This window comes from Pithys albifrons, chromosome 14 (assembly GCF_047495875.1).
Source record: "Pithys albifrons albifrons isolate INPA30051 chromosome 14, PitAlb_v1, whole genome shotgun sequence".
Lineage (NCBI taxonomy): Eukaryota > Metazoa > Chordata > Aves > Passeriformes > Thamnophilidae > Pithys > Pithys albifrons.
In genome coordinates this window covers 14,483,830-14,509,934 of record NC_092471.1, presented here as the reverse complement: position 1 = coordinate 14,509,934, position 26,105 = coordinate 14,483,830, and the positions used below count along the sequence as shown (strand labels likewise).

The window sequence follows — 26,105 nt, the reverse complement described above, 5'->3', positions numbered from 1 at the left end:
TATATGCATACCCATACATAGATAAAGAAGCAAGGATGATCTATTTTGAAGTTCTTATTGTGTGAACATTTGTTTTCAGACCATGATGCAAAAAAACAGTCTTCTAGCTGTACATTTCACAGAAAAGTTCTAATTTTCATAAAATTGCATGAATAATCAGAGCACTTCGTTTACATTCAATATGTAACCTGAACACTTTCCACACTGATGAGAGAGGATAGGGTTCTGTCTTTTCTACATTTTCTTCAGAATAAGACATAATTCCCTTTTATAAAATCTGGCTGGAATCTCCAAGCATCTGCAGCAAAGCTCCCTACTAACATAGATTCTGACTTATATTCCCCAAGGACAGCTGTCATGGGTTTTCCAGAAGATTAAACCTTTTGTTTTACTTTACATGTAGAGTAAAATGGACTTGTTTTTAAGTACAGAGGGAGAATATGGCAATTTTAAAAATAAAACCAATTTCCACTTTCCAATTTGCCACCATGACATAGGAGAATCATTTCACTTTGTCTTCATGATAACTTTAGTGACTTTTACATCAAATCAGGGTTTATGCAGGGCTGAAATATTGGGAACTGCTGGGCAGTCTACCTCTGGAGAGATTACTCCTATAACAATGGGATATTTTCAGACCTAGACTACTTGTATGGATGTAGAATGCAATAATTATGGATTTCTTTCCACTACCAGTTCCCTGGAGAAGAAAATCCAAGTTCACAGTGAGAAGAAGTGATGAGCTATTTAAGATTAAATCCTAGAGATTTTCTATTCAGGAGTGCAAAGAATCCAGGAATCAGTTCATTGTCTCCTCAATATGGGATCAAGAAAACTTCATGTTTTGTTCTTTTACAAGACACAGGGAGGTATGAACACCTTCTTTTCACAAAAGGGCCAGAAGCACAGAGAGTTTAGGTGACACATGCCCCATAAAAAAATGACGGCAGAGACAAGAAACAATTGACAGCTTCTCACACCCACAGCTCTGTGGGTGCCCACCCTGCTCAACCAAACCCCCACCATCTCCTTCTATTTGCACAGGACAAACTGGGACAAATAAAAAGCTCCCAGAGTAGCTGACATGGTTTTCTCTATACTAAGTGCTTCGTTCCTGCAAGGCAACCTGTGTAATTACTGCTTAAGAGATGCCTTTTTGCTGAGGGTTGACATTTGCAAGAAGAAAAGTCACTGCTGCCAAAGGAGGAGTAACAATGCAGCCCTGTGGTAAACACCGTGGATAAAAACACCAAGGGAGAAGAAGAGCAGCTCCAGAGCAGCACTGCCCAAACTGGCCATTGCTCCCAGACCTGCAGGTTCCCTGGGGTTCAGACAGATTATTCATTACAAATATTTACCTGGAAAACGTTGGCATGTTTCTTCAAGATCTATATTGCTTGAGAATATTACTGACAAAGAATGTATTTCTTTCAATGTAAAATATTGATTTTCAGGTAAACTTGTCAGTGGGAAGGCTAAAATGGAAAAGCTGAGTTACAGACAAACCTTCTCAGGTCCTTCATTTTTTTGGTATAAAATATATCACTGATATAAAATATAACATACTAACCCAATTGTTTTTAGGCCAGGCTATTCTTTCATTTTTCTCTGACTAGAAATTAGATTAATTTCCTCAGCCAACAGAAAAATGAAAGAGTATTTTTGCTTTTAACAGAAAAAGCAGAAACATTTCTCTGACTCAGAGGTTTGCCAAGTCTTACTGAGTCAGATGCAATCTCCTGAGAGGTTTGGCCTACTCGGATTAAATTCCATAATCACATGCTGTTCTGAAATATGGACTAGTGCTCCTTCATCTTCTAAAGTGTTATGTAAAGTTATATTTTACTCTTTGAAATAGCAAGACTAGGAAATTTGTTTCATAAAGGAGATAGATATTTGAGGACAGGAAGTAATCCTGCTGGATATTTTCCTTAACAATACACTTGGTTTGTTTTGGCTGATTTTTCTAGTAGCCTATGTTCTGGAATCCATTGCAGTATACTCAGAGGTTAAAATAGTCCACCAACAAGACCTATACACATTCAATCCTACATTTTTACATGCATATCTATACACATACACTTTCACAGAATCACAGACTATTCTGAGTTGGAAGGGACCCACAAGGATCATTGAGTCTAACTCAAGTCAATGGCCCACATAAGGGATTGAACCCATGACCTTGGCATTATTACAACCAAGTTTTAACCAACTGAGTTTTGTACATTGTGAGGTGTACATTTGGTCTCACTGGACCTTCCCATATCATGACCTTGATTAAAGGGAGGGTCCTTGATCTGGTATCAAATTTCAGTCTATCCAAAGTGCACAATCTGGGGATTTGCACATGACAGAAGTTATCACTCTGGGCAGACTGCAGAACAGCTGCATTTGCTGTTGTAGTGCATCATGTCCTTAAGTCTGGAGTTCTGTCTCAGGTGGATCATCCCTTGAGATCTCATTTGAAAAGCAACCAGTGCACTTTACCATGCTGCACTCAATTGAAAATATTTGAAAGATAACAAACTAACTTAGTCACTGACATTCTGCAGTTTCTCCAAAGCTAGAACTAAGATGATTAGAGAACAGAGGGATATTTATTGAGTCAAAAAAAAAAAGTAAAATTTTCAAAGAGAACAGCAAGGACACACAGTAAAGAAAAAATTCTACAAAAGTGAGTAACATAGTCATACATGGTACTTCTGCAGCTGATGATCCCCTTTTTAGTGTTGTATATACAACAGAATACAGACATTCAGAGGAGATCATGACTGTGCTGCTGAGGCACATGACACTGACAAGCTGGACCTTGGCTGGAGTACGTTTGAAAGCAGAAAGATAATAGAGAATAATAGCCATTAAGTTGCAATAAGATCCAGCAGCAGCCTTTTCAGACTCATGCTGTTTCCTTTTATTCCAGTATATTACTAAAACTTCTTTCAAGGAGAAAATAAACATGACATTACTTTGAGCTTTTGCATCCTGGACAGAGACAGCCAGCAAGAGCTCTCAAAGCTCAGAAGCTGTGCATGACAAGAGGGGTGGAGAAGAGAAAAAACTTCATATTTCCTTCAAGCAGATTGGAGCTCTTCTATCAACATGATGTGGTGGAAACAATCTCTCTTGATATGACTATTCCTTTGGTTTCACAATGGGTGGGACCCTCCTGTCAGTAAAGATGAGGAATTTCCACTGTGATAGTAATTGCTGTCATCCTGTTCATTTGAGATTGTTCCTTTAATCTGAAGGGGGCTTTTTTAATAGGTTTCTGCAAAATTGCTTCAGTTTCATTGTTTCCTACTACTGAGTATTGACACATTAGCAAAAATAAGGTGCAGTTGACAGACAGGAAAAGTATGTCATTTTCTTATAAACAAAATGTAGAAATATTACAATCCCACCTGTGAAACAGAAGACACAATGGACTCGATTTCCTTTCACAGGTTGGGTGGTGTTTTTCACCAAAATGTTACATCCACACATGCATTTATTTATTTATTGCAACATTCTTGCATTGCATACTGACAGCCTTCTTTGGGACCCCCTCAAAGGCAAACACAAGCCAGGATTGGTCCTACAGTCTTACCTTTGCTGTCTTGGCTTCTCTTCAGAACCAGCAGCATGTGTGCCCTGCACTGTGCTGGCTGACAAGCTGTGCCACCAACAGCACTCTGCAGAAATAAAAGCATTCGTTAACTTCAGAGCTGTGATAAAACTCCTCTCTTCCAACACTTTTACAAGCTAACACTACTGCCATTTTAGAGATTAAAAGTTTCACAGTTCCGTGATTAAGCCCAAGGTGAAAGATCAGTAGAAAAAATAAAAAGAAATTTCTCCTCAGTCTGTTATATTCAATGTCTCAATAGCTGACATATAGTAGTTGCTTGTACTTAAAACCCCCATAAACACTCCAACCCCTTAAAAATAGGTATGGTAAGACCAAAAAAAAAAAAAAAAAGAAAAAAGAAAAATGGCAAGTATATCCTGCCTGATCTTTATTTTCTTTATTTCAGAACAGTTTGCATTTTCCTGCATACCAGGATATCAAAGGATATTTTTATATTTTTATTAGATTTTGAATTTCATTTCTACATCAGTATTTCTTACATTAAATCTAGCATGCATTTTTCCTCAAAGCATCAACTTTCATCTACTTTCCGTTTATGTTTTGACCAGACTAGGGATATTACTTTCTCTTATTTTTCTGCTTGATTATTCGAATTACATGACTTGCACTAATATTTATCAGCAAAGGTGAAAAGCTACTCTGCCTTTTGTTAGGCATCTGCATTGCTGCTTTCTGTACTGACTTATAGGTAATAGGATTACATTAAGACTCCAGCACTGTTTATTGTCTTTGATCAAATTTGTTTGCAAATGGAAAAATTGCATTCAAGCTAGATTGAAATAAATCATCTCCAGAGATATGCAGATGTTATTTACTCATAAAGTTTCTGTACATATTAATAGTAACTCAGTTCTTCCAGGTACTCATTTTACTTAATGCTGTTGAGACAATACCTGTAAAATATCTCTTGTTCACATATATGAATGAATGAATAGTACAGCAGCCTTTTGCAGAGTTGTATTTCCAGAGAGGACAAACACGCTGTTAGTACCAGGCTCCAGCTCAATTTAAACTGAAGCATATATATTCTGATTCCAAACTATAGCTTTGTTATAAATTAACAATCAGTGCCAATAAAGGTAACAAAGCTGGATAAAACATTGCCTCCACATAGTATGACTACAGACTTATTTATGCTTCAGAAACCATGACTTATTTTTCTCACAGACAATAGTATTTTTTGTCCCATCAAACAAATTTGGAAAATTATAGAAGTGCAGTAAAAGAGCAAAATCATGTGAAAGTCAAAAATATGCAATTATTTGAACACAGACTATGTGATTAATGTCTTATGAAGCTAAGACATCTTTGAGTCCAGATCAGACTCCTACAGAAGTCCAGGACCATCTCACATTAAAAACCTCACCTTTAAAACTATATTTTTAATATTTTTGGAGGATGAGGTAAAATGATGCAGATTGCACTTAGAAGACTTAGACCAGCAAGTGCTGCCTTGCAGAGCCTGACCCTCAAAATTATGCAATCCTGCTTTTTTCTTAGATCGTCTACTACTTGAAAGAATTTTCTTTATATACAAGACTTGTAACAACCACCTGCATTTGGCAGGGGTATGATCAATAGGTATGAACGCTCACCTACAATATCACTTCCCCTCCATTTTCTACACATGAATGAAATTTAGCTCACACTTCATTCTTATTATTAACTGATACTATCAGCATCCCCCTCGCCTCTCAAAAAAAAAAAAGTGAAAAAAGAACAAAGGGAAAAAAAAGATTACAGAAAAAAGTAATACAACCCTTTCTTTTGTTTCCCTTTCCAGAGCAAAGACATCTCATGTTTCTTATCTTCTTCCCAAATAAGCTTTACAATAACTACTTCAGAGGAAGTCAAATCAACTGATTAGTGCTGCTCTGTCTCCACAAAGTAGATCAAAAACATCAATAATAAAAGCTGCTGTTAATGTTTCTGTGTGAAGTTACTACTGTGCCTGAAACTGGTATGCAGGCTGATATTCTTTGCTTCCTCATTGGCTCAGAAAATTATTGACGAAATTACTTGTTTTTAAAAAAGAGAAACGTTGAGGGGTTTTTTTAGTCTGGGAGCAACTGGCACCAGAATGTATTTTCTGCACTATATGTAGCACCTGGCACTATCTCCTTGTAGAGCTATAAAAGAAAGTTGCTTGTACAACTCAGAAAGGAGGCAATTTACTGAAATTAGGTAATTCACCACTTGGGAAAAAGTGTTCTGTGCTCTCCTTGGAAAACCCCACAGTATCTCTAAGGAAAGGCCAGGGCATTCTTTGCCTTGTGTTGCTCATTAACCAAACTGCAGACACAGCTATACATTTGGTGACATTTAAGAACAGCTAAACTAGACCTCAAAGCTCTGTGCCCTTCCTTCCAGAGTGCCAATCCTGGCTGTAACCAACACTGGGAGGTTACAGGTAGGACATCCCCCAGGTGACCAAGTGGCAGATGATATTTTAGCAGCCTGTGCACAAAGAAGAATATTGTCCAGAGCAGCAGCATGAAGATTTTACAGTAGTTATTGACAGACTTCAAACCAAACAGTTTCCAAGTGGAAAATGACTTTTTGTGTTTTCTTTGGCTTTGCTTTGTGCAAAGCTAAACTTTCTGCAGGGAAACTTGTGAGTTTCAGTTTCATTGGTAGACTAAGAACTATTTGCAATAGTGTCCTTCCCAGAGATTGCTTCTAAACTCCATCTGCTCCTCTTCAAGCCTGGCTCACTTCCAGCAGGCACAGCCCCAGTGTTGGGAGGAAAAGGGAGACGAGTTTGCACGGACACCTCTCCCTGCTCTCCTGCCTCCAAGCCTCACCAGGGGTTGCAGGTGGGCACAGCCTGGCACTGCAGCCATGGAAACCCCTTTTTTTTTTGGCCTGGGGGCTATGCAGTGTCAAACATTTCTGCAGTTTCAGAGGAGCAGCACTGCTGGGCAGCAGCCAGGATCCTGGGAGCTGCCAGCACAGTGGGCAGGAGGAGAACAGAAGAGACTTACGGGGGAGGATTAAAACCCTCCAAGCTCTCCCAGTGAGATCTAAGTCCAGCTTTGAGGTACAGCTCCAGCTTTCTGTTTCTGAAATCATCAATGTGCCATTATCTGACTCAACTGTTCCTAGAACCTTCAGGCTTGTTTTAAATAACACCCCTCAATAGCATGATTTGTCTGACCAAGAACCTAATATCACCTCTTTTCTTGAGAAGCCCAGCTCCCCTCTGAAAATGGTATTTCTACTCTCCTTTAAAAATAAGACTAGAATTAAGGCTCAACAAGTTTTCTTTCTAGCAACCTACTACATTTTCACAATTCTTACATTTTTCTGACTTAATGGTAACAGGAGCTATTGCAACTGTATGATTATCCCAAGAAGAAAAATCTGGTAAAATTTACCCATTCCTCACCACTCAGGCACCTTTGCTGGGGAGGCAAAGTCCATATCAGTCCTCAGGTGCTCACTGCCTCCATGATCAGTTATGCTTCCTCTCCCAGCCTCCACACTGAACTGCAAGGCACAAGTGAAAGGCATTTGAGAATATAATTTTCACTCCTTCAATGAGGCTTTCAAGTATTATCAGCTTAATATTCCCAAAATGTAATTTTATTTGCAGTGGAAAATGCATTATTTCATGGATGCTTTGCATGTATTATAACCAGTTTTGCTTAAAAGTGCATTCTGCGCTCCTTGGGTGTAGAAGACCAAAATGACACAGTATTGACAGAAATATTTTCATGTTTTAAGTGAAAATATTTTGATTGCAAATTTTCTGCCATATACAACACCAGTTATACATATGCCAAACATGGAATTTTCTCAGAATTATTTCACTTCTTATGTCTTATCTTTATATCAAGCATAATTCCCTTTGGACCCTGGCCTGAGTTAAAGTTTTAAATTCTCACTTTATAACTACATGCAGCAGCAGTCATATTTCATTCTGCCAATTCAGAATATATGCTGTATCCTGTGGCATACTACTTGACTTTTCAGTGTCAGCACAAATGACTATCCCTTGGAAGATTTGAAAATCTTAATAACTTCATCACGCAAGTGTTTTCAATATTCACCTACAGTTCACTTAAATTTGGATGGTGAAACAGATTTTAACATACAGGGACTAGCAGCAATAGCTCTCTACAAGGCAAGCAAAACGAGTATCACTTATTTCCCTTAAGGCTTCAGCAAAACCTAAACACTTCCATTAAAGGCTAAATTAACTGGTCTGAATTTTGAGAACTTCACATGCTATGCTTCACATCTGTGCAACTCCAAAATTTTGGATGAGACTTAAATAATCCCAGGAGTTCACTTCTCATTCCTCACTGGCATTATGAATCCATGAATTCCTCGCTACCTCAATATCACTGGATTCACCTTCATAGTCTGCAGGGACTGACAGAACCTACAAATCTTAAGCTCCCATCTTTAGAAAAGCTGCCCAAAACATCTCCAGTTATAACAAATTGAAAAAAAAAACAAAGCCTCAGAGATTAGTCAGGTTGACTTGACAGTTCCCATAGGAATCCTTTTCTGCTGAAATTCCATATTTTAAGAAGTGGATTTCCTAATGTCTACTAATATTTCACCTCCCTCTACAGAGAGAAATGATGTGCTGTACATGAAGAGAACCAGGTATACTTCTACTCAGTCCTTTTCTTTGGAAAGTTTTCAAAGCACTTGGAAAACTCCATCACAAAGTGTTTAAAGAACTAACAAGACTGTCTTTAAAAAATTGTAAAGGGTTTACAGAGTAAAAGGATGTAGATGTAGCATCTCTCTTCAAAACTGGTAAAGAAAAGGAACACTCAAATACGAGTCTCAAAGAGACTCAAGTAGTCTCTGGTGTAGTCTCTAGATTGGAGATTTTGAGAATTATATTTCTGACCTCTAATAACATATAAACTTCTGCTAAGACTTACAAAATTTGAGGTGTATGCTCTGTCTCTCTCTGAATTCAGATTTTCTGATCCCTAATAAATAGTGTGACCTCACATTGCAGCCTTGCTCTCAATGACAATTCGTAGATCCTCTGACAAATGGGACTATCACATTACTCAATTACAATACAGAAGTTATCCTCTTGTGGTCAACTAATTTGTATGACATGCGGGTATTTAATATCTTTAAGAGCATTCAACGGCTTTCAAGAAGTCAGCCAAGAGGTCAAAGACTTATTAGAACACAGTCAGCCATATTCACACTGAGGAGAATCACATGCATTTCATTTCCCTGTGAGCAGAAGCTAAACCCCAAAGTTCTCCCTCGTTAGGCAAAGGAATCAAGATCTGAGCATATACTCAGTCTGAAGCAATAGTCAGACACTGCTCCACACTCATGATCTATCAGAAATACAGATACAACCTGTTCTTCCCAGCTCCTTACTAAACTAAACAGCTTGTCTCTAGTTAACATAATTAATTAAAAACTTTTTGGGTAACAAGGTCAAGATCTTGATCAAAATTAATTCCATATATGCTGCAGCCATTGTAAATAACAAAACCAAAGGCATGCAATTCCAGGGGCTCATTTACTTTCACCTCAAATAAGTAAAGACATTATCTTGCAGAGCATACTTCTCTCTACTTCATGATGTCTGAGGATGATGAAGAACTGGGCTCCCAATAAACAACCTGATGGAAGTTAAGAATGATTTCACATATGCCTTTACCCTCTCTGAACACCGAAAGGTGCAGAGGAGTCCCTGACAGCCAAGCAGCTCATGCACTGCCAAGGCCAAATCCCTAAAAGTCCAGGATTAATCCCTGTGGTAAGAAAACCAAAAAGCTGGAGCAAGTTGCCTGAACCCCTGTGATGTCATGAGGCACAGGAACTTAAAGGGCTAAACTCAGACAGGCCTCCTCAGCCACATTTGTGACCTCATTTATGGTTTCCTTTCTTAAATAATTCCAGCTGCTCCCATTACCAGATGAGATTTATGGAGTATTTTCCTCTTCTCTTCTTCTGGTTTTTTTTGAGTTTTTTTGATTACCTTTCCATTTTTTCTTTGAGGCAAATTATTAAATATTATTTTACGGGTGGGAAATGAACCCTGAATTACTACATTTTCTTAAATACCTACAGAACAAGAAGCAGGGACTCAATCTGAAGGTTTCTGGAATCTTTGTGTGACTTGCTAAACAGTAAAGCCTTACATTGCTCTGGTCACATGCGCCTCTTTCTGTGGGCTGTGTGTCACCTGTGACTGTGACAACACACACGGGGAATTTAAGACCACAGGTGCTGGGAGTGAGAATCCTTGTTCAGTGCTAATCCTTTCTCCTCTGAGCTGTCTGAATACAGATTGCATGGCTCAACATTAAGGGCACAGTTCAAATTACGGAGCATTATGGGCCTGTCTTCCCTACACGCTGAATAAAGTGACTCAAGAATTTCTCATTAAAATGATTCCCTGCAGAAATCCCTTTTTCACAAACTAGAAATTTAAAGGAATGTTTTAGCTTTACCCAGAATATTTCATTCTCTTTTGAGAAATTCTGAATAGTATCTGATCCTTTTCTTCTGCAGGCAAATAGAAAGATTAAAAAACATTTACCATGCAGGCAGCTAACAAATTGAGGTGATGGGGGTTTTTTTCCATGTTATTTTTCTTGAAGTTTTTTGTGGGGTTTTTTGTGTGGTTTTTTTTTGGTTTTTTCCACTTCCTGGAAATTTCTTCCCATAAAATCCAGTCAGTATCTGATTTTTAAATCTCAAATTTGGATCAAATTTTGCTTTCTCTCTCTTTGAAGTAGAAATTAGCTTGGTTTTGCTGTATTTTTGTTTCAGTAAACATTCATATTTTTCTATTCCTCAGTGTCTTGCTGCAAAGTGAAATAAAAAATAAGAATGAAGAAAATGAAATGTTAACTCTGCTATAATCAATAATTCATATCAATGTTGCTTGGTTTAAATAATTAAAAATGGTCCATTTCCACTTGACTCCACTATTATTTCCATAGGAAAAAAAAATAGAAAAGACTGTTACTTTTCAAATCTCCCTCATGCTGATTTCACTAAGAAAGGAATATTTCTAAATTCATTTATGTGGAACAATGCTGTACTACTTGGACAAAAAAAAAAAAAAAAAAAAAAAAACCACACCGAAAAACAGTGGGTAACTTTTTTGACTACCTTTAAATACCATTTTTTCCTAAATACTTCACTGACTTTTTGCAATCCAAATGCTGCTCCTGGGGGACTGACATCCACTATTTCCCAGGCAGCTGCCAGAGCTGGTGGGCTGATTGTCAGGAGTCAAAGTGCTGGACAGGAACTGAGCCTGACACAGCAAGTGCGGGTCTGCACCACAGGAACTTTCTTATTTGGACATTTGGCTCACACAGCTTTGCCAATGTTTGCTTAAAAATCACTAATCAATGTTGTATGAAAACAGTGTCACATTTTAATGTCAAAGTAAACCATTAAAATAGAGATTAGTTATTGTATGCATCTCTCTCTCTCTCTCTATATATATATATATATAAATCTTATCATCTTATGTATTTAATATGATGTGAAAAGATCTATTGACATATCCAAGATTACAAGAACAATGAGTTCCTCAACTGTATTTCACAGAAATATTGTTTTTGATGTAACAAAGTATTCCTTAAAAGTCCAGCCAGTTATATCTGAGAATAAGTGTTTGCCAAGCAAACAATACACACTGCAATTTGAAGACTGAGGAGCTTGTTGCAGGGGATATTTTTAATTCTCTGATGACTGGGTTCCCAGTCTTTCAGTCCTTTAAAAGCATGTGCAAGTTGGAAGTATATCAGTGAATGATTTTATCTTCACTTGGATGATTCAAAAAGGTGATAGGTGATATATCTTAGTTATTGCATTAAAGACAAAAATTTTTTGTCTTATTTGAGCCTTGTTCTGAGTCTGTCCAGAGGCAAAATATTTCTAAAGGAGTTCATTGCATCAGAACCCTCTGACATGCCTTCATTCTATCTTAGGTCTTTCAAACCTTGTGGTGATGCTGTTAAATAAGAAAGTGTATTTTGATATTTAATTCACTGTAATCCAGGCAGAATTCTTATTAGACTGTGCAAACTGTGACCTCTATTAAGCATCTCAATCAGATTCTACCAGAAACTAGAACACAGGTATTACTACCATTTATCAGAGATGAAAGGCACTATTAAAATTGTATAAGAAAAAATAGTTAAATAATCATGAAGTTCATAAATCTACTGTTTCTTTTTTCTGAAATTATAGTTGCAAGCAAAACTAGACCAAAGCAGCAACTTGTCATTAGCACTGTCAAATAAGAGCAGACTGAACTCATGGAATAAACTGGTTTACCTGTCTGCTCAACGCTGACCTCTTTCAGTGTGTTAACTAATTTGAACTCTTGCCCCTTAATATGGCTTTCACTTTAAATTTTCACTTTCATTATTTTTTAATTATTTTTAATGAAAATTCATTTGTAAACATCTTGTTCCTGATGCATACATGACTTTACAACAGAATTAAAAAGTCTGCCTATTTCATTAACTGTTCTTCCCAAGACAAGAACTTGCTTATGCATTGTGCCTTGTTGTTTCCCTCCCCACTGAAGTGAAAAGGGACCCAACCAAACCTCACTGAAACCCAAATATTTGCTTAATTCATAGGAAAGTAACATAAATGAACACATTATTTCAGTCTACAAAATCTACATCCAGTATCTGCATTAAACGAGGCGATAATGCTGATTTACAGATCAGACTGCTCATATTTTAACTGCAGAGATGAGAGGGAGGTGGGAATCAGGGAAAGACATTAAACAAAGCTTTGGAAAAATGCACAGGCAACAAAAATCTTCTCTTTAGGATTCACTCAAGGTACAGCATAAAATATCCACTTATATTGTTTTCTTCTTGATAAAAGTCAAGACGGAAAACAGATACAGTATAAACTTCATTTAGAAACACTTTATTATGAGCTTGAACTTTGTCTGCACAGCTCTAAGATGTGGTGCTAAAACAGAAGTGTAGCAATTTCAGAAAAGTCCTCAAAGTGAGGACAGTGAGATGGGCAGTCGCTAAAGCATATGAGAATCTGACCAGAAAACAATTGAGGTTTAATGAAATCTAGGGTCAATGAAAACATTTACTTGCACATAGCATGCCAGCATATGTGAAAATTATATCCTATGGATAAAATTAGTAAAAATGCAAGATAAAACTGAAATTGCCATTAGAGATCCCCCTTAATGAAGTTACAAATGACTGAGTATACCTGACCAGGTGTGTGAGAGCTGGAGTCATTCCTTTCTTGACAAATATAATAACAGACAAAGGTTAAGTGCTTTAAGAAATAATTGCTTAACAACTCACTCTGCAGTACAAAACCTTTAAAATATAATTTTGGATTATAGCAGGTATGATAGAGGTATATAGGAAACTAATGAAAAGTTTAAAATTCCTTTCTTAAGGGCCCAACTCTGGTCAGAGACGTGTTTCAATACCAGAATAATGGCCAGCATCCCTTATTCATATTCAGCCTATAGAACTGACTGTGAATAAATATTTCACATTCACCTGATCAAATTTACTATGAGAATTTTATATGTGTATCTGGGATGCATATTTTTTTCACCAGCATGAGAGTAGTGTTTTTCAGGGCTAAACAAAACCCAAACAAATACCAAAATAAAAAAAACAACCAAAAAAAAAAAGAGAGAATCACTGCAGTCAATCCTGTTTCAGTAGGTATCTGGTATAGCTCTATAAAAATTTCGATTTAAACACCTAAAATGGTAGGGTGAAACAAAAATTCAGTGCTACTATTTTGATGCTGGACATGACACAGCATTTATAATGCTGCTGAAATTCTCAATAAAAACAACATGAGATAGATAAAAGAAATTAAAACTCTTGTAAAAACGTGTTTTTCTGAAATTTTTCTTAGATGATCATAGCAGCGGAAGCAACTACTGATGCCTTTGCATGTTAGAGGCTAAAGTGAATTGTTGTACTCAAAAAGTACTGAAAGATGAATAAGCAGATTTTAATTCAGTAAAGAAAGGCTGCAAGACTTCTATCACTCTGAATTGAGGAACTTTGGAAAATGACACCTTTCTTCTCATGCAAGGGAATGAGGTTGCCCTTGATTTGTAAAATGAAACAGCACCAAGTCATATCCAAAGCAGGTTTCAGATAAATCCTTCTAATGCAGGCTTGCAACTCCAGTAGCAACAGGAAAGCAGTGGCAGCCCTGGGCACACTGGGGCATGAGGGACAGTTGCAAGGACAGTTGTGCAAAAATGTCAACTAAGGCAGAGATTAAGAGAGAGTTCTGGAATGAGAATGCTTTAAAAGGAAATAAAATATCGCTTAGTGGAGATCTGAAGATGGGCAACCACTGCCTCCCTGCAGCCTACGCAGCCTTCACTGAGCTGCTGCAGCTCAGGGTGCTCAGGGGGTGGGTCTGGCACCAGGCCCTTTCCCAGCACAGCTCCCTGCAAACCTGCTCACTTTCCCTGGGGAGCAGCTGAACAACCCCCTCTTCAGCTGACACAGTTTCTCAAAGGTGCACTCCTGGCTTCAGTAAATCAGGGGTACCAAATTTGTGCTTTACTTACTCCCAGGCAGGTACTTTTATGCAAACTGCATAATATTTGCTGCTGTTCATCCTCACTGGTACTCACGGCAATGCCACTGGGCACTCGAATCAAAGTGGAGGAGCCTGCACCAGGCAGAGTGAAGGAACTAGTGTGTCTGGTTCCAATTAAGGTACAAACACCCTGATAAATTTATTTCGTTCTTGAAAGTTCATACATATGCTGGAACTATGGTCAGCTCATTCCTCTGTTGTCAGCACAATATAGAACCTGTTTTCATTTTATATTCCCTTCTAAAATGGCATACATGACAAAGTTGTTTCCATCAGGAAGCTAAGATCTCACAAAAGTAGTTGGGTTTTTGTTTTCTCCTTTTGCAATAATGGAAAGATTTTATTAAATGCACTGTAACTATTACTTCTACGTCTTGTTAGGAAAGTATTAGAGTGTGAGAATGTTATTAACTTACATGATGACTCGACTTACTTGATGGCAAATATTAAGAATTCCAATGGAGACTGGAATGGTAGCAGGTCAATCTAAAATCCCAGTGTCTGCTTTCCTTGAAAGAAATCATATCTACCTGTGAAAGGGATGGAATTGTACACTGGTGGATTCATTTCCATCAGGTTTTCTGCAAAGAAGATAAGAGAGATGAAAAAGTAATGTACAAACTCTTGAAAAATAATTTTAAAATACCTGTGGCTGAATAAAACAGCCAAACTCATGCCTTTTTTATGAAAATTTTAAGGTAGTAAAGATATTCTCAATTAATAAATAAATTCATTAATTAAAGGAACTTATGAACCTCACAACTGAAAATAGGATTCTATCTAACAGTACAATCCATTGTCACTAGTCTTATTAATAGCAGAATTTAAGTATTTAACTATAATTATTTATCAAGTAATACATTCAAGTAACTCTTCTAGAAAGAAAGCAGTACTTGTGAGCATGCTGGGCACAGACACACCCAGACAAACATGCATCAAATTGTGCAGCAGAATCCCTCACCAGTGCATTGCAGAGGTGCCTGAGTGCATTAGCCCAGAAGCAGCACAGAATTAAGTGTAACTCTGACATTTTTGGCACTGCAGAGACTTCTGCAGTGCTTTGGAACTGCACCAAGTCGGGTTGGTACGATTTTCATCCTGTGAGGTACAGCAGCTGTCCCTTCCTAGAATGGAGATTATATGCACTGTTACATTTAATTAAAGCTCAGGCTCGGATTCTGTGCTCACTGTTTGGTGCATGAGGGATGAGAAATGCATGGAGCATGCGATGTCTTGGGATGAGGGGAAGGAAAGCAACAGTGCAGGCAGGCAGAGTGCACTCTCACAACAGCTAATCTGAGAGAATATTGCTGACAGTATTGTCTGTTCAGAAAGAGCTTTCCCTCAACTCCATTTGCTGCTCACATTAAGAGAGTCACATTATAATTATCAGTTATGATTCTGAAATCATAACTGGCAGTTCTCCCTCTCAAAGATTTTGTTTGATAAAGCTCAGCCCAAATGTAAAATTTAAGAGTGTTACAATGTTTAACTTAAAATAGCAATTCACTACTGGAATTGGAGTTTACAAAAGAAGTTGTTCCAAAACACTTGTGTTTAGTCTGTGCTGATTCATCCAGCTGAAAGTTTGGATGCTGGTTGGGGAAGTGGTATAGCAGACAACACATAAAGGATGATAAATGGAAACAGGACATACAGGGAAAAAAGCTGGAAGAACACCAAGTACCTCTTTAGACAACAAAATGTACTATCACTGCATCTTGCAACAATTTTGACAGAGCTTGTTGTGCAGAAAGTTGAGATGTTCTTTATATAATCAATATATAATGACAGATAAAGAGCATCTAACTTGGAAGTCAAGCACAGATTGCCAAGCAACATCTGGTCCAGACAAATTACTACAGAGCTGGACAGAGGAAAAGGAATCAAGGCCAGAATAAAAGTCTTCGATCCATGCAAAATCATTGCAGTTCTGACAGTAAATCCCTTGGGTCACCCAGGCAATCGGATAGCAATAATGAGGAGAGGATTCCAGTGCTTTGCAAACACCCATCCTTCAGAACAGTAGTTCAGCAGTTTTTGGCAGTGCTACATGCTCAAATGCTTCCCTCTCCTTCCTTCAGCAGGCAGGTCCTACAGACATTTGGCACTGCACAGGGAGGCATAGGGAACGCAGCAGGTTTTGTCCTTCTGCACAGCTGAGTGACAGATTTCAACTGCATGAGTCTTGTGGCTTATCCCAGAAATTGCCCAAAGTAGTTCTTTTCCTACTTAATGTGCATGCTCATAAACAAAATTTTCATCTCTTGGTGCTCCTCCCAAATGCTCATATAGTCTTCAGAAAGAAAATAAATTGTATTACTGTACTCTAAATAGCTAAAGTTCCTGAAAACAGCTTTCAGATAAATGGGGGAAGACAATACAAAAAAAATAATTTCAAAATTACCATGTATTTTTGATTGCAGAACATATGTTCCTAAATGCTAAAGAATTGCTTTGCCCAATTTAAAAAGCCAATGTTCTCATTGCTATGTGCTACTTTCAGGGGATTGCTGGAGACTAGACTTGCAGAAGCCTGTTAGTAGAGAAAAACATTCCAATGCCAAGTTTGGATTCTGATTCCCAGTCAAGAAGATTGATACGGTTGTGGCCTCCAGATATAACCCCAGCCTTAGACAGCTGAGGAGAAAGCTTTCAGGTAAACGAGTTCCTTTGAAACCTCCACCTTTACAAGCAGCTCTTTCAGAAATTCCTTTGCTGTTGATGCAGCTGGGTAAGGGCAAACTAAGGAACCGTAACCTCCCAAGCTGCCCCAAAGGAGAGCATTTCTGTTGTGGCTCAGAGCTGCAGAGCCAAATGGGCAGAAACTGCGTGCCCAGGTGATCCCTCCTCGCGGTGGGACAGCAGGGCAGGCACGGAACTGGGTCATTTACAGCAGCCTCAAGGATGCTGTGACCTGTGCCAGAAGCAGCGTTCACAGAGTCATTTACAGCACACTCCTCACAAGCTGCTCTAGGGGAATAAAAACCTTCACATATAGTACCCACCTGGGAGGCCAGAGGAGAGCTGCCAGTGCTCTGTAAATTCACATCCTGACTGATGGGGCAGTAACTTCCACGTGTACAAACCTCCAGCTGTCCCAGATCGACTTAATGGCTGCAGTCCTGCATGGTTTTAAAAAGCTGCTCTTTCTCAGTTCAGAGGGTACTATTCCTTTCCCTTCAGCTTGTCCCAGCCTTTGGATTATAAATTCCTTTTTTCCTTCAGTTTGTCCCACCCTTTTGACTTTAAATTCCTCAGGGCAGGGAGTGTCACATTTGAACAGTGAGACTCTGCTTGTGGGAGGATTCTGTAGCTGCTACTGTAATAGTAAACATGAAAAGCAGAACTGGCAACACAAAAGCATAACAAAAACACAAATCATCATTTCCAAACCCAAACTACTGAAAGAGGGTAGGGCAACTATTTCAAGGATTCTAGTCAAAGCAGCTCTTCAAAGCCTAGAAATATGTGCTGCCTCCACTTCACAAACCAACTGAACATTCCCTTTTGCTTGCAATCCTTCTCCAGAAAAGCCTAAGGTGCCAATGGGGAATACAGCAACTGCAGTACTGTGAAAAAGGCTGAACAGGTACATATGGGACCCTGCACAGGCAGGTGTCATAGCACACTCTGTGGCCAGCTAATATGGCAACATACAACTACAATTCTTTACTTGTCACTTTTAATGCAGAAATTTCTACACATACACAGTGATGAAAATGGGGAGCTGCATGTTGCCTTAACATAAAATGCACAATGCTAATGATTGTGAGTGATCATCTGCTTCCCATAGTCAATTATGAGTGGATTAATTCTTACCTTATTTATTATTTACATTGCAATAACGACAAGTCCATACACTTTCCTTCAAGGATAGACATTATTCGTGAATGTGTCTTTAGTATATCATTCTTTTATGAGCTGCTGTAGTGTTTAATGTGAAACTAAAACAACTGAAACTCAGATAGTGAACCCACTGTGTTTCCAGTCACACCTTGCTCCTCTCTGTACTTGCCGCCTTCCAATAATCACCTGAGAACTCTCACTTCCATGCCCCCCATCTCCCTGGGCACAGATTAACTCACTGCTTTACAGAGCACAAGATTTCTGCCCAGGACCAGGGTACCACAAAGACACAGACACACAGCAAGGCCAAATGCAGCAATCACAATGAACAAACAGATGAACAGTTAACAGCTTTGACTAAGGCCAAACCCAGGGCTGAAGGCTGTCCCCATATACTTGATCACTAAGCTACAGAATTTTGGATTCACAAGGCTATCTATATTTCTAGAGGACAAAATTAATCAGCTTTGCATGAGGGCCATGACCTAACAAATATACCAACAACTGTGCTGTTAGCAAAAATACCACAGTGAAAGAGCGAAGGATTAAAAGCAAAACTTGTGTTGAGTGATAAAGGTTACTGTAACTACAAGTTGTCCAGAGTAAATCAAAATCATTGGAAAAAATTGGACTCGTATCTTGTAAGAAGAGCTAATCTAATAATTGATTTGACAAGCAGCCACTGATTTAATGTTATGCAAATAAGAGGAAAAAAAGGGATATTTCTGAATTTGGGAAATGAAACCAGATGTATTTTGGTGCTTTCGGGAGCTAGCTGAAAGAATGTTCCAGAAACATTTCATAGGATCCTGTCTGTTTTCATGACAAAGTGTCAAAACATAGGTTGACAGTTTCATCTTGACTAGTTTAGGGCATTTTCTTCTGAAATGTTGACCTTTACTTTTTATGTCAATTGAGCGTTATCTAAAAAACCCCACTTTGTTGTTTAAAAATCGAGGGTTTTTTTCCCAGTATCTCACTTTTGTGAAAAAAATTAGTTTTGCAACATAGTTAAATGTAAAATCTATTTTCCATGTTTCAGAACATTCACCCCTTTTTTTTCCCCTTGAAAATTCTCAATATGCAAGTTTCAATTCCCCTTGTTTGCTCACATGGGCATAGAGGTCATGTCTGGACACTTCAGGATCAGGGCTTTTGAAGTTCAGGTATGTTCAGGTGGTTGAATAACCTGGAATGACTGAAATGAAAGGAAATATCCCCTAACCTCTGGACATTTGCAGCTTTCAGCAAAGCAAAAAAGTTTTCAGTGCAAATATTACTTTTAAATCAGCATGAAAAAAAATCAGAACCAAGTATCAGCTACACTTTTATTTCTGGATTCTGAGTACTTAGAGTAAATCTTGATCTGGGATATATCAAGTGTCTACTGATGCAGAAGATTTTTAACAAAAACATCTGGTGTATAAAGGGGGAGAAATTAATAGAAAAGCTTTTATACAATCACAGCTTTTATTTAAGAATGCTAAAATAAAAGGATAATTACTTTTAGAATGCAAGTTAAGTTCCTGATATACTTCAAAGGAGAGGGCAGGCAGGTGAAGCGCTTTTGACAATATTTTTCCCATACTTTGAGCTCACACTGCTAACAGTCTAATGAGATGCCTTTCTAGTATGAACTGTAGGTCAGAAAAATCCATGATAAAAGTAATGATTGTCTTTTTGAAAATCCATGGGTCAAAGAGGAAGCCTGACATGCCTACATAGCAACTTTGCTCTGTAATGGTAATTTTGGCTGTGTTCCTGCCTTTCCCCCTCCAAAGTGCTACATTGTCAATCTCCTGACACATCATTGATGACAGTAATTTGCTTGCCTGCTAACAGATGAAAAGCTTTCTGCTATAGGCTATATTTAATAAAATCCTCTATCTTTGCCTCTTGGGCCCATTATTAGCAATGGAAATGTATTTATTATAGTAAAAAAGGTGGAGCCTCAAGCTAAGGGCTGTTGTCACCCTCACATTCACTTGAAATCAGTGCTGACAAAACACATGCACTGCATCTGAGCAAAGGGCAGGTGAGGCTTCCAGTACACAGAGGGCTCTCACGACACCCAGGAGACAATCCATGGCATGGGGCTCCCACACTCAGTGTGCCAACCCACCCAAGGGCCAGTAGTTCTCACTTTTTTCACCTGTAACATCATCTCTGAAAATGTCATATATTACATCCTATTCATAATTACCACAGAAAAGTAGATATCTGTATTATGAACAATCCTATACAAGCTGGTTTGTTGTTCCGCCGGAGTAACCAAATACTTTGCAGAGTATAGATAATACCTTTGCTCTAATGAAAAAGTTACCTCAACACTTAAAAAGTTATACAGCAGCTTTATTTTCTCACACACAGAATATCCAAAACATTTAGTTCAATTGTTGAGACATGATCACAGATGGTAAAATGCATTTCTACATCTTCACTGTGTGCCCCAGTCACTTGGGTATATTTGCATCTACACACTTCCTGTGTTGTCAGTTTTGCTCTTTTAAGGTAAAATGTCTTGTACTTCCCTTTCAGAGAAAATAAAAATGCTTGAAGTCTCAATAATCTCAAGAGTCAAGAAAGTAATTTTCTACCAAACTATCCTCTCAACTGCCTTAAGATGAAATGCCAACCTGTCAGCTGAAAACCCCCCAGCAGAGCATGCTGCCTCTCATTGATGGTATCATGAACAAAACTCAGTGCTGCTCTTTTCTTTGCTTTCCCTCATCTATTTTCTCCACCTGTGTTCCAGCCAGACAGTTGTTTCTCCGTGAATGTGGAAATGAAAGATAAATCATGGCCAAATTCAGTTGCTACTCTGACAGTGGCCTAAGAAAACAGAATCTTTTCTTAAATTGAGCTTCTACACTGGCTTCCCACACCAGCCGCACAGGTTGTTCTGTCCTGGTCGATGTTGACAGTAGCTATAAAAAGCATAATATATTCATTTTCAAAACTGTACTTCCATGACAGCTGGACCAGACATTTTCCTGTCCTAATTGCAGTGTGCTTAGGGAGGAACAGGATAAAAAAAAAGAGACCAAAACGAAACAAGCACTTCATGGCATTGCAGTTCTCCTTCTGGCTCATTTACTCCCTAATCCTCCTTCTCTTGTTCCAAATTAACCTATAAAAAGGACGATATGTAGCAACACCATGAAATGAGAAGAAGGCCATCATCTTTGAAGAAGGAGAAAGAAACTTCAGGGTCCAGTTTTTAAAGTAAAAGACACCAACATTTACCTTTTCAACAATTATCCTGATATTTGTAAAGCAAAAAGAAGTGGAACATTTTGGGAACTTAATAAAGAACGATTAATTTTGATCAAAGAATTGATAAGAAGTAGACTTTTCCCAGTCACAAGCCAGTTCTGATGAAGTTTCTTGTTGATAGTTTTTTATTTGTTTGTTTTGTAAGAAAGTCTCTGTCAGCAGACAGGTTACCACACAGAAAGGGGAAAACAAACCCCAAACAAAATAAACTCCAACCCCCCCCCCACCCCCCAAAAAAAAAATCAATATGCTCATCACATGGACCTGGGAGAAGAGGAATCCAGATTCAAATCTCTCCTTGTTTAGATCCTGTAGACTCCACACACAGATTCTCCTCTTTCTTAAAGCACCCTCACAAAAAAAGTAGATTTTAGTTTCTTCTCACTTCAGAATGGAAATGTCAACACCCTGCAGATTGGAAGAGAGCATCTCATCTAGCTTATGGACAGCCAGACCCAACATGTACCAGGGAGCTAATTAATAGATCCACTTGGGTGGCAAAACACATTTCTCTTATCCAGAGAGCACCCATAAGAGTTGATAATTTATAGTCACTTCTTTGTGACAGAGATCAGTTCCTCCCTTTCCAAACTGTCTCAAAGACAAGGCTATGGAAAAGTGACAACAGCTCCACAACTAGTACATCTCTTCTCACTGCCTTGTGTCTGATGGTTCAACTTTTAACACCAACCCCCTCAAAGGAAATGATGGGAATCTCATTAATATTCTACAGAATCCCAACTTCTGACATCCCTTTGTTCAAGGCCTGCATAAGGCAGCACTACAAGGCTTCACAAAAAGGCAAATGCAGCAACACAGGAAACAGAGAGAGGATGATGCACTTTCCCTTGAGCAGTGGCCCTTTGCTCTGAGCCTCAGAGTCCCAGCTGCTGCTGAATGATCAAGGAGCAGTACAGAAAACAGCTTGCTTTTTGTCTGCAGGAGGCCAGGAGATTAGCTGCTATGTTTTCTATAAGCATCAGTGTAATTGTGATCTTGAGGAAAAGCCAATATATAACTATATGTATGGATTAAACTAAATTCAACTTATCTGGAAACTGAAGCAATATCAGGTACTCCATGTCTCTAGAGGCATATTTAGGCACAAGCACACATCTCAACTGCTCTATAATTTTCCTAAGGCATTTCCTTTATTCCAGTAGAAACCTCATAGACACTGCCTGCATTATAAGGTGCAGAATCATGGTTAAGGTAATGAGAAGAAAGTAGTAATAAGTTAATGTTTATTTTCTCCTTGCCCAACCATTGTTATTCAAGTGGATGTTGGATGAGCTAATTGGTAATTTCAATTCAAACGCCATCAAGAGTGCATAGATCCTTATTTACTTGTACACATAAGTAAATAATGTAACCTCATTCATCAATGAACTGCCTCGAAATGATGACTTTGGAATTCCTGGCTGGATTACAACTCCTGCCTCCCCAGCACAACTTCAGAGCCTTTTGGCAGGGAACTAAACAGCTGCCAGTTACCTGAGCTGCTTCCGAGCACTGCACAGCACCAGTGATGTTGTACTGATGTCCCAAATGCTGAGCAAAATGACTAAATATAGCAGCAAGACTAACTCATCCATACTCCAATGTCAACAAGGGTTGTAAGAAAAACAATTACAAATGTTCAGCTACATATAACCAGCTAAATTCCTTTCCACAGCGGGCTCATTTTCCTTGTTTGAGGAACGGTGAATTACAAACTGTCTCACCTGGAGTCACAGGGACTCTGTTTCTAAATTAAGTTTTCTCTCTGTGCTATGGAGCAATAACTGTAATTGTGTTAGCTCAAACGTCAGAAAGGAAAACATCCCTCTGAAAGCTTCTCATATGTTGTTTGCATGCTAACTGTGAAATGCTTAATCTGTTGCCATCACAGAAGCCTTTGCCTGTATTGGAACTATTTACTCATGCTCTAAATCCTCTAATTAAGAATAGTAAGGTCATGATAGAAATCATAATTCCTAGAATTAATACAAAGTTTTATAGTTGCAGAATCATGCAAATATTAACAAATTAAACCATGTAACTATTTAGAGAGAGAGAAAAAATTAGTTTTGCCCCAAACCAAATGGTAGAAAGTGAAACTAGTACGAAGAAGCCAGTAGCTGGGTAAGATAATATTGCTAATATTATAAAAAAACAACCCCACTTAGAGTAGCTGAAGGCTCTGGAACAGGGAAAAGTATGTTTAAAATTATGGAAGTATTACATGGAAAAGATATAAAATTAGTTCATTCTACAAAGAAATTCAGTAGGGAAACTGGTCACAGTCTAAAGTACTAACATGAGGATGGTCTCGGACAGTAGACCCTCTATTCATATGGGCAGCAAAAAGATAATAAGATCCAAGAAACTTGGAAACTAAAACTGAAATTGGATAGATACAGAATTTTCCTTTCCCCTAGAAGGATTTTTAGAGGGGTTTTTTTCCATGCTGAAGTAACACATAAGGGATTTTTAGACTGTTCTAGCTATCACTTGTTCTTGACCTAGTTAAAATCAACCCACTGCCACCAATAGTTTTCTCACAGCCAGACATCACAAACAACAAAGTTATTGCATTATCTAATTCCCAAATTGAAGTTAAAGTCCTGCTATTTGTTTTCCTATTGGGAACAACCATGTACATAACATCAATGAAGTAAAATATACCAGGTTTCCCAAACCGTCCAATTATTCCCTAAATTCGCTTCATAATTTTGCATGTTCAACAAAATTCAAGTCAAATTGCAAAGTTTGAATGTTACAATGTTTATACCCTGCCTAGTGAAGACTAATTACTTCTGACTTTCTCTGTCGTCCAAGGTTTGGACCTTCAAAAGTCATGTGGTTAACGTAGAAAAAAAACCCTTATGATGCAGTAAAGTCAACAACTTGTTAGAGCACTGATAGTCCTTAAAAGCTATTGTAGAGAGAGAAAAAAACCAGCACTGCATCATCAAGTATGAGATGTCTTCTAGCAACTTGGTATTTAACAGGCTTTCCTAAGAACATACTTAGTACATGGCAACTTTTGAATATATCAGATTGTTGGCTACAGTAGCTATGGATTATAGATGCAGGAAATTCCCCCAGCTTGGGAAGGTTGCAAGTACATTCTGACAGACAGCTTGCTAGGTTCTTATATAGGCTCCAAAGGAAAGACCAAAGTACCAACAAAAGAGGTGAATTTCTAAGGCCAAAGCAGCTTCCAAGAAGGTATTACTCAGTTTCTGTTGCAACTCACAGTCCTGTGCTATCAAGGGATTAGAAAATTTGCACAGTCTTTAGCAACAAGGAAGATTTTAAAGAAAATTGCTGCAAAACACAGTCATGGGATCTGCTTGTTGCTGTCATCACACAGGAAGTAGGAGGAAGCTGAAAATGGGCTGCTGAAGTGATGGATATTTCTGTAAGATTCTCAGTTCTGGTGAAAAAGAATTTCTGGATGATCTGTAGTAAGCAGATAATATTTACTAAAGCCTTGAAAGAATTAGTGATTTAACCAAAGTGTTAATATTAAAAATAGCAAAATTTCACTTACATTTTCTTCTATTTTCAGATGGGCAATTAAAGTTGTGGCTTAGTTTGAAAGAAAGGAATCATGAGTCAACAAATGCTGTACTGAATGTTGCCTTTCTCTGGTCTTGAAGGATTTAACAGCAGGAGGGCAGACTTCCCACAAGTCAGTGTAAGTGCAACCATAGCACAAAAATGGTGAAATGCTTTCATGTTTTCAGTTTGAACAAGCAGGTTCTCTGCTGTGGGAAAAAAAACTTGCTTAAAAAAAAAAAAGAAAAAAGAAAAAAAAAGAAAGAAAAAAACTAAAGATGCTTGTTCCCCAGCCAGCCCGTGGTGCAGGCACCTTTGCTACAGTCACCATTTGGAAAGCATTTCCCTCATACACTGGGTCTTCACTATTCTGATGTACCAGAAAACACCAGAAAACAAAAAAATTTCTGCACTTATGAAGCAAAGAAAAAGCTTTTCCTTAAGACCAAGATTTTTAGGAGCAACACTGAGTTGTTAGACCTGTGTGCTTTGCCACCCAAAAGGGGAGGCAATGTATAAATGAAAAATGAGCTGAGCACACAGTGAACACGTGTTCAAGAGTAAGGACCTGTTCGGTTCTTTCTGCACATCTTCCCACCGCAACAGACCTGGCTGAAAAGGCATCTGTTACTGTTCCCAACACACTTTCCAATCTGTTCCTCATAAATGGCAACCTTGTGACAGTTATCTAATCCCAAAAGCTGTTTTAATGCCATTCAGCAGTGCACTAACCCTCTGAAAGGAAGCATTTTACTCATGGGATATCTACTTCTTCCTGAAAAAAATCCCAGTGATAACACTACATATTCTTTCATGGCCCACTATTCTTTTTATCTTAGACCTTAAAAAACAGATGGATCAATAGAAGGTGAAGCACTTTTACCCTCCAAGAAGTTTCTAAGCAGTAAATGATCACCCTTGCAGCACCTCAGTAAAAAATAATGACTGTTCTTCCTTGTTACTTTGATAAGGACTGACGGGAGGATGAGAACATTTGCAGGAGTGCCCAGGTTCTCAGTTTAAGGCAATGGAAGACTAATTTTCAGATAGTCAACTAAATTGTTGCAAAGCCATGATATAGAAAGGGGAGAAAAGGAAACAAACTTTTATGGCAAGATCAAAAATTAAAAAACCCACAAAAATTAAAGCTTTGGAAAGGAATGACCCTTTGTGAAACAACCTTCTTAAGAAATTTTGAAAACATGGATGGAGGTAA

At 38.3% G+C, this 26,105-nt stretch overlaps 2 long non-coding RNA genes across 2 annotated transcripts in view; both read right to left on the bottom strand.

Moving 5' to 3' along the window:
- Positions 1-3,657, bottom strand: part of LOC139678510 (uncharacterized) — a 49,141-nt gene extending 45,484 nt beyond the window's left edge. The window contains exon 1 of the long non-coding RNA XR_011699040.1: positions 3,587-3,657. This is a non-coding gene — a long non-coding RNA (uncharacterized lncRNA). The remainder of the gene's footprint in view (positions 1-3,586) is intronic.
- Positions 3,658-7,024: 3,367 nt separating this feature from the next.
- Positions 7,025-17,405, bottom strand: LOC139678511 (uncharacterized). The gene is made up of 3 exons (XR_011699041.1): positions 17,227-17,405; positions 14,652-14,799; positions 7,025-7,117 (listed from the first exon to the last, which is right to left on the bottom strand). It is a non-coding gene; the product is annotated as an uncharacterized lncRNA (long non-coding RNA).
- Positions 17,406-26,105: the final 8,700 nt, after the last annotated feature.